The sequence below is a fragment of the Engraulis encrasicolus genome, chromosome 18 (genome assembly GCF_034702125.1).
Source record: "Engraulis encrasicolus isolate BLACKSEA-1 chromosome 18, IST_EnEncr_1.0, whole genome shotgun sequence".
Classification (NCBI taxonomy): domain Eukaryota; kingdom Metazoa; phylum Chordata; class Actinopteri; order Clupeiformes; family Engraulidae; genus Engraulis; species Engraulis encrasicolus.
In genome coordinates, this window is record NC_085874.1 from 24,229,008 (window position 1) to 24,236,725 (window position 7,718).

Consider the following 7,718-nt stretch of genomic DNA (forward strand, 5'->3'; position numbering starts at 1 on the left):
CTTCAACTCACCCCCATGTTCTTGCATCAGAGCAGCGCCTAGGCCATAGCTGCTCGCGTCTGCACTAACCACAGTCTTTCTGTCAACTTCGTAGTATGCCAGAGCAGGGGCAGACACCAGCATGGTTTTGACGCACTGAAACGCTCTGTCTTGTGCGTCACCCCAGACCCAGTCATTCTCCCTCTTCAGCAGGTCTGTGATCGGGTGTAGCTTTGAGGAGAGATCTGGCAGGAATCTCCCGACGTAATTGATGAGCCCCAGGACTTGACGCAGCTCCTCGACGTTTGTTGGACTGGACATGTTAGTGATCGCTTTCACCTTGCTGGGGTCCGGTCTCAGCCCCTCTGCACTGATGAGGTGGCCAAAGTACTGGAGTTCTGGTTTGCCAAAGTGACACTTGGCCTTGTTCAGCTTCAGCCCACTCTCTCTGATGGTCTGTAAGACTGCAGTCAGGCGACGATCATGCTCTTCAATCGTGGCGCCATACACCAGGATGTCATCCATCACCACGACCACCCCCTCGTGATCCTGCAGCAGAGTAGACATCCGTTTCTGGAAGATCTCTGGCGCTGACGTGATTCCGAATGGCAGCCTGCGGAAACAGAACCTTCCCATAGGAGTTATGAATGTTGTCAGCTTCCGGAGAATTGGCATTTTGTCACCTTCTGTGTTATCCCACTTCTGACACCATGTCATGAGAGGAAGCACGGACGTGACCACCAGGTAAGATTGTACTCAAAGGACTGACGGTTTATTCAGAACGTAACCCTATGACATCACACGTAAGCCACTACGGTGGCCCATACATATCATATCATCACAATAATAAAATAATTCAGTCCGATTTGAAGGCGCGTGGCGGGTGCGGACCACATAAAGCAACCCGGACGGGCCAAAACTGAATTTGTTCCCCAACTGTCACTTTGGAACCCTCAGAGAGAGAGAGACCGTTCTTCAGTTTACCTCAACTGAACTCAACTATCCGCCTGTGTCGCGTCTCGTCCAACACTGCACTGTCGTGACTTGATCATTCAATGATGGTAAGTAATTATTTAACTTAATACTATGGTAGAAGTAAAATACACTCACACGCCGTCGCCACTACTCTTTCAGCGTTTTAGTCCAGTGAGTTAATTACCTCCTCTGTTGTGTCGTGAAATGGCTTGGCCGAGCACTGAATCATAACACCGCAGCATCGCGCTAACTTGCTGCTGTCTTTGTGGCTGGCGGGCTGTGGCATCATAAGCTTTTGATGAACCCACTCAAAATGTGTCATGATCGGGCTATATGAGTCAATTTTAGCGGCATTAGCAGTAATGGTGATAATCTTTTATGAAGCTAACATCCCAAACATACCCTATCAACACGGGACAGAAACAAAGGTAGTTTCTAGTCGACTAGCAACTACCGGTAGTTCTGTAACTAGGACCGCTGTGATTTGTATAACATTCGCCAAAAAAAGCTAGGTGCGAGTGTGATGTACATGATGTGTTCGATTATTTTCAATCAATTTCTTCTGATGGCTTAATAATCACCGTATCCATGTTGTGCCGCCGACAGCAAACATTCTGTGTTGTGCTATTAGCTCACCTTGAGCTGAATTCATTTGACATCACGCAGTTTGTAACTCCTTGATTGTTGTAGCCTATTTACACAAAACCTAAATGGTCGTATTGTTAGTTTAATAACTGCATTGTGATATAGGCTATAACATGGATTAGGCTTCATCAAAATATTGTGAATTAAAGCTCATGCATGCATGTTGTATGCAAAACGTTCAAACTTTTTTGTCTTTCTTTTCCTCTTTGCTTTGGGTTGGGTAGAATTGTACGGTAGGTTCAGCCATTCCTTGATCGACCTGACACCAGCATTAGGCCTACTCGATGTGTATGAAGCAAGCTGCCTCTGCATCAAGTGAGGGAAGAAGCCGCCACTGAAAAGCTTTTTGGACTGTCATTTGAAGGTATGAGCCGAGAGTTGTAAACATGGATGCCAATTGTACTAGGCCTATATATTTTCACAGTGAAATCCCAATAACTATTATTCATAATTATTTATTCTTTTTCTGCTACAGGACACAAATGAAAGGACAGGAATCCTGCTCTGCGGCGTTGGCCTCACTATTTATTCAAGAAGCCCTTGGACACCACCAGAATGTATGAAGTAAGTTGTTTTTATGTTATGCATTAAAGCCCATGCATGCTGGCACGCGCGCACCCCCCCCCCCTCTCTCTCACTCACACACACACACTTGTTGTACAGCACTCAATAAGAGCTTGCCTGATGCTGTTGTTTGGTGGCCTGAATGTGCATAGAATACCTACTGTCTACTTGAATAGGTTTATTGTATGTTCTATGTATTTCTATGACAAACTTTCAACCTTTTTGTGTTTCTTTTTCTTTTTGCTTTGGGTAGAATTGTAAACAGTAGGCACAGTCATTCCTTGATCGACCTGGCATCAACATCGCTCGATGTGTATGAAGCTGCAAGTGAGAGAAGAAGCCGCCACTGAACACCTTTTTGGACTGTCATGTGAGTGTATGAGCTGACAATTTAACTTCTTTAACTGTTGATCCTGCTGAGACATATGTAAGTGGCTTGATAATGTCTCATTTACACTAATGTATGTCAAGCTGGTCTCAGGCTAACAAGACTACCATGAAATCTTAAAGTTTTGGACAGTTTAGTTTAGTTTATTTAGTTTAGTTCAACAGGGACCATGCACAATACACATTGATTACAGAAGTAAAAAGATGGCTTGTGCCAGATTATAGCTATATAGCTAATTTCCATCTGCAGTCCCTGGACAGGTAAAACAAATATTAAAATACAATAACATAGACAAAATATAAACAAGTAAGCACATCCATAGGCCATAGGTCAAACACACACACACACACACACACACACATTAAAATGGCATACAGTGTGAGTCATATTTTAAAAACATGATTAATGTTGACAAGACTGGTTGGTTAATATCCATTTTTTCACACCCCTTGACAGACGTCCGTCTCAATTTCACCATTGTGTTGTGCCATACTGGACAAGTATTACTTGCTCAGTTTTGACAACCTAATTTTATATTCTGCTGTGCAACTTGTGCACAAAATGATTCACAATTCTGCTCCACCACCTCTGAAAACTTTTATCCATCCTTGCTCTGAACAAATTAGCAGAACAACTAGATCTACCACCAGAGGAAATAGTAGCCTCCCAAGCCGGGTAACAGCATAAATTTGCACAATCTGTGTTTGCAGAGCAACTAAATAATGGAATGCCCTTCCCACCCACATAAAAGGCATTACAAACTTGTATTCATTCTCACTTGGAGTGAAGAAATGGCTTTCATGTACCCAGTCTGGTCACCACTAATAGTTTTGCACATACCTGTTTTGACACTGAGCATATGGTAGTTTTTGCATATGACATATTTTAGTGTGTGTGTGTGTGTGTTATATGTTTTCTTACCTGCCCAGGGAATGCAGATGGAAATTAGCTTTTAGCTATAATGTGGTGCAGGTCATCTTTTTTTTTACTATGTAACTAATGTACTTTGCACATGGTCCCTGATGAAATAAACCAATAAACTAAACTAATTGTAAACATGGATGCCAATTGTACTAAATATTTTCACAGTGAAATCCCAATAACTATTATTCATAATTATTTATTCTTTTTCTGCTGTAGGACTCAAATGAAAGGACAGGACTTCTACTCTGCTGGGTCGGCCTCACTACATATTCAAGAAGCCCTCGGACGTCATCAGAATGTATTAAGTAAGTTGTTTTTATGTTATGCATTAAAGCCCATGCATGCTGGTGTGCACACTCTCACTCTCACTTACTCTCTCTCTCACACACTCTCTCTCTCTCACACACACACACACACACACACACACACACACACACACACACACACACACACACACACACACACACACACACACTTGTTGTACAACACTTAACCAGAACTTGCCTGATGCTGTTCTGTGGTGGCCTGAAAGTGCATGGAATACCTACTGTCTACTTGGCTAGGTTGACTGTATGTTCTGTGTACGGGGTCATGTTCCCACAGCCCATTGGTCCCACAGCTTATTCCTGCTGCTCCATGTTCCCACATTTTAAAGAAATTATTCAAATATACAGTGCACAGCAATAATGAGTATACCCTTGTTGAAAAGTAACATTTTGAACACACAAGTTATTCCCAAAACGCTCATAGAGTAAGTGTAATACAACATCTTTTGAGCTTACATAAGAAAATTAAGGCCAATTGTATAACTTAAATGACATTTTTGTGAAATTATGCTGGTGCAAAATTGAGTACACGCCTATCATAGTGTCTGAGAAGGGGCCGTGTTGGCCTGAATTGTCTCGAAATTTAAAAACTTTTACATTTTGAGTCTGCACCTGGCTATAATTGATGTGTGTGAGATTCGAATGAAATCCTATAGGGAGTATCATGATCTGTTTCAGTAGTTACAGTACGTTGACAAGCAGTACGTTGACAAGCATATTTCTTTTGGTGAAATTCAGCTTCCTACTGTTGATGGCACCCACACAGCCCCAAGCCATGCCACTCCCACTACCATACTTGACTTTCAGCATGAGGCACTTTCCTTTGTACACATCGCTTTTTACCACCACACATGTTTGACACCATCTAAAGCCAATTTGTTTATCTTGATGTCATTAGATCAGAGGACATGGTTCCAGTAACCCATATCCTTAGTTTGTTTGACTCTGATGAGACCATGATAAACAAATTTGCATTTGATGCTGTCAAGCATGTGTGCCATTGACTGAAATGTTAAATACATCATTGCCGTGATTAAGGCGATTACATTTCTAACCAAATATTAAACATTGACATGTTATTTAGAAAGCCGAGAATTTTAACTGATTTGATATGACGATATGACCCGTTTCTTTTTTTCTGAAAAGAATGGTGATTTCATCACAATCTTCTAATTTTGTGAGTTACTTAATTCATGGTTTCTTGAAGCCAAAAATATGTAAGAATAAACAAATTATTGGCATAGTTTAAAATGTGGGTCGTGAATCTATAATCTATGAAAGTGTAACATTATTGATGGAATTATGGAAATAAATAAACATTTTCATGATATTCTAATTTTTTGGCCAGCACCTGTATGTGTCAGTTCATTCACAATCGTATGTAATTTGTGCCTGCACATACATCTGCATTAAGTCTAACGTTTCCCTTCTGCTTTGTGTGCTTTTTAATATCTTACAGTGTGAAGAGGCAACAAGGGAGAGATGAACGCTATCAAAAATGTGGAGATGGATCTGGCAGCCGACCGCTTTGGCACACACCCAACAAGAAACAAAACAATAAAGAATACTAAAATGCATAATTTGTAAGCAGCTCATTTTTTAAAAACATTGTTTGCTCTTGCTTGAAGGTGCACTGTGTAAAATTGTGGCCAGAGTAGTTATTGCATCTATGGTGCTCATTGAAACTGTGCTGTCTACTGCTAATTTAGATTTTTGCATGAATACCAAAGTGTAGTGAGTTTTGCAGCTAAAAATGTCTATTTCTGGAAATTCAAAATGGCGGACCATGGAGAAGATCCCCCTTTTCATGTATGAAAAGTGCAAATTTCCCAGTCATGTTGAATACTTTGGTGGTGGTAAATATCTGTTAAAAAGTTAACATTTGTGAATGGGCATAATGAATTCTGGAAATGAACAACTAAAAATATTACATGTCCACCTTTAGAGGGGTATGCCACTATTTTGGGGCTTAATACAGTTAAAATCATTGGCTGGGGTTTATATAGGTGGTAAAGTGTCTTATTTTTCCATGTAAGCTGTTGTCTTGTTTTAAGACAAGTTAGAAGAGGAAGCATGTCGCTAAGCTAGTGAAAGTCAATGGATCCGTGTAGCATGCTACATGGATGCATTGACTTTCACTAGCTTAGCGACATACTCCCTCTTTTAACTTGTCTTAAAGCAAGACAACGCTTCACATGAAAAATAAGACACTTTACCACCTTTATAAACCCCAGCCAACAATTTTAACTGTATTAAGCCCCAAAATAATGGCATATGCCTTTAAATACCCCTTTAATCCGGATCAGGCCCAGATAAGGCCCAGATAAGATCCGGATATGGGCCAGATGAGCCCCAACTGTGTATTACGGATCAGGGCCAGATCATGGTCAGATGCGTATTACGGACCTGGGCCAGATCTGGCCCAGGTCGGCCACAAATTCCAAACATGTGGATCGGACCTGGGCCAGATCCATTCCGGATCCATAATCCGGACCTGTTCCAGCTCAGCGCCATTGTAAAATAAGAAACCGGGCCAGACCAGGATTGCGGACCTGGCCCAAGTGCCTGCCAACATCTGTCACAGATCTGGGCCAGACCCATTTTGCTGTCTGGGAATTTTATTTTGGATTATTCCAACGGCAGATCACAAGGCGCAGGGAACTTTGACGTGCGTAATTGCCATTAAGAGCTGCGTAAACGCTATTTAGAGGTGGGTAAACGCTATTTAGAGGTGGGTAAACGCTATTTCCTAAATTCCAGAGGTGCGTAAACGGCGTTTACGTGCGTTTGCCCTCCACTACAGCCCTGTATATCGCGATACAAAAAGGCAGTATCGTGATACACCCTTTCAAAGTTCTGTTACTTTTCAATTCAGAAAACAACCACATGACATGAGGTGATGGTGCTTCCAAGCTTCAAATCAATATCATTATTATTTGTAAACTTTTTTTACATTCTTAGTAACCACTTGTTACCTATTTTACCTAGAAACGATCCTCAAAGTGATGGGGTGTATCAAACCGTAGGTCAAAAATCATGATACGAATTGAATCGTGAGTTGAGTGTATCGTTACAGCCCTACTATTGAATGTTGGTGTAAAAGCAGTGGCGGTTCTAGACTAAAACTGCCAGGGGCGCTGAGTTGAGGGCAATGTGTTTTTAGGGGTGGCACATTTAATAGCAAAACAGGCCAATATTCCATTGTCATTCTATTTTTCATGCTATAGGCCTATTTAGATTTCCGTAGAGGTCATACATTATAAACGAATGCTGAAGTCTTCGGCTGTTGAAGGACTAGGCCGGGATTTCGCATTTGGGGCCTTAATTATGTTGTACCATGCACTGTGCTACATACCTGTGGTGCTTTTGTGTGATTTGAAGATTTCCGTGAGATTTGGGGTTTGCGCGATATCCACAAACCACCATACAACGGGAGTCAGAGGGGCACGGACATTATATCCGTCATAGACCCTTCTAGAACTGCCCATGGGTGCAAGCCGGTGTTGTTTTACACAGCAGTGTCTACCGCAGCCGTACCAGGCTTAACATTCTAGTTCGACCCCTGGCAACCAGGGGACAGTGTGCCCATGTTAGCTACACTGTAGGGGCAAGCCCTCACAATGACCTATTGGCCCTTACAATGACCTAGAGGCCTACCATACTAAGCAATTACAAGAAGCCAACGGGGGGGTGGGGGCAAATATGTGTCTCCATTACATAGCGAAGGCGAAGAGCTGTCAGCTGCCCTGTGTACCATACTAAACCCTTACAATGACCTATAGCCTACGCCTTGCAAATACAGCGGGGGCACACGTCTTCCCTTATGTATATTTCACAGACGTTTCATTAGCCAAACAGGCATTTGCCTATCCGTTAACAGCACTCTAGAAAGTGCCAACAAGAGGGTGACTGATCCT

General features: G+C 42.0%; 1 long non-coding RNA gene across 1 annotated transcript; it reads left to right on the forward strand.

The window, feature by feature from the left end:
• The first annotated feature begins 963 nt into the window (after nucleotides 1–963).
• LOC134468519 (uncharacterized) lies at nucleotides 964–5,381 on the forward strand. Its single transcript, XR_010038826.1, has 6 exons — nucleotides 964–1,040; nucleotides 1,824–1,963; nucleotides 2,075–2,163; nucleotides 2,417–2,533; nucleotides 3,692–3,780; nucleotides 5,261–5,381. It is a non-coding gene; the product is annotated as an uncharacterized LOC134468519 (long non-coding RNA).
• Nucleotides 5,382–7,718: the final 2,337 nt, after the last annotated feature.